Genomic DNA, 2,053 nt, shown 5'->3' with positions numbered 1-2,053 from the left:
ACAGCAGCTGCCGTTGAAGTGGGCCGGCCTTTGCCTTGCAGCAACGCAGCCAGCAGATGAAGCTGGCCAGCCTTTGCCGTTCAGTGGAGGTTGGTGGAGGGAGTGCGGTGGTGCTGGCCACTCGGAAGGCGGGCTCGGACCTACCCTACGGTCTCCCTCCCAACCTATCGCCTTTGCCGGTCACTGTCCATACCCACTCCCTTAATTTGTCAAACCCCAATTTAGCCCCAACTTATTTTTTTATTTTACTTCCCCACTATAAATCGTCCCCGAACCCCCTTTATCGTCTTTGTTCGGCTAACCTATCGTGTCACCTAGCCTACTCCCAACCCCTACGTTCCCTTCCCGGAGGGGAATAAGGGAGAGCTAGCGTCCTGTGTCGAGGCCCAACGAAGCCTCAGAATGGCCTCCCCAGACTTCAGCGATCTAACCCAAAGTGGGTCCAGCGGCCCACAACGAGAGCGAGGGGATGGATGGTGCGGAGGGGTACACTTCCTAATCTACCCTATGCATTTAACTGTTAAACTACCCCGGGGCTTTCAACAAGCGCCTCTCGCTTAAACTATTGGTTCTAACAACCCAGATTCCCGTCGCCTGTGTTGGTGTCCTTACAATTTCGGGCCTCGCCCCCCAATTTTCTCTCCGTGCCCTCACACGGTCTCATGGCTGGGACACGTGGCTCCCTTTGGCAGGCACGACCCTCTGCCGAATCTCCCGCTATGGCACCCCCGGGCACTACACTGCCTCCGAGCCTACCAGCTCCCTAAACACCGGGGAGTGCCCCCATGGCACCTCCCCTGAAACGCACACGTGGCAGGCTGGCTTCCCAGGCCCCTTTCCGAGGGTCACCCGTGCCCACAACACTGCCCACGCGGCTAATGGCGCCCCGGGCCCCCGCACCAAGCAGGCGCACCCGTGCCCACTACGCTATCCCGGCCCCCCATGGGCCCTTGGCCTACCACGGCCGACTAGCCTGGTGCCCGGGGTACCCACTCAGCGATACTCGCTTTTCGCAGCCACGCTCCCAGCCCGTCAACAGGGCTCCTGCACCCCTCCAAACGGGTTTCGAGCCTACTTCCCCACCAACAACAAAACGACCTCCATTTTGTAAATTTGACTAACCCCCGAACTCACTCTACACTGACCCCGGGGTCCCTTGGGCGGGAGTCACTCCTCCCCCCAATCACTCATCGCACCATGCAGTCCCCATTCGCTCCATACACACAGACCCGCTGGCCTCACTCACTCATCAAGCACATGCTTCCAATCCACTCACCAACAACTCTTCAACACACACCACTGAACTCTGCATTCCTTCTAACTACATCCCCTAACTAACTCGTGCTCCCACGTCGTCCCTTAAACTACAGCACGTTCCTTTTAACCTACGTAGCTAAGCTACGTCCCCACTACACATCCAAAAGTCTGTCACTGTCTCCAAATAAATCGTTTTATTTCCCAACCTAAAGCTCACTAAATCCCTCTACCTAATCCATTCCACGGACTCCATGAGGACTTACCCCTGCCCCATGAAGTCGGTCTAGCTAAGCTAACCCTTCCCCCTAACTAGTTTCCATCCTGTGCCCTGGTAAGGGGGTCTTCCACCCCTTGCCCAGGAATCCTGTGCACCCGAAAGTGAGGCTTGTTTTTTTTTTTTTTTCCATGCGCATCACCAGCGCGGCAACTCAGAGCTCGCGCACTTTGCACCTGCCCGTGACGTCATGCAGCTGCACGTGTTCCTCGTCCCTCCTTGGACGGTACCATCCGGCAGAGATACCCCTCCTGCCGGATTCCAACCCCACGTGCAGCCATGGCGTCACCGTGCGCATAAAAAAAAAACACAAGCCCCACGTCTCGAGGGGTTCCCCACGCGAACACATGTGCTTTGCCCGTTGGAGCTTAACACACACGATCGCGTGGAGAACCCGTCCGGTCCAAATCCATTTACCTGCCTAAACTTTGTCCGTCCGCGGGATCGGCAAATCCACCGCTGGCGTTTCCGGACCGGGACTTCACTCTCGCAAGCGAGCACGTGGGGGCCTCGTGCGTTGCA

Source organism: Eptatretus burgeri, chromosome 2, assembly GCF_056783735.1.
Source record: "Eptatretus burgeri isolate ZD-2024b chromosome 2, Ebu_testis_v1, whole genome shotgun sequence".
Lineage (NCBI taxonomy): Eukaryota > Metazoa > Chordata > Myxini > Myxiniformes > Myxinidae > Eptatretus > Eptatretus burgeri.
Note: the sequence above shows the minus strand (reverse complement) of the source record.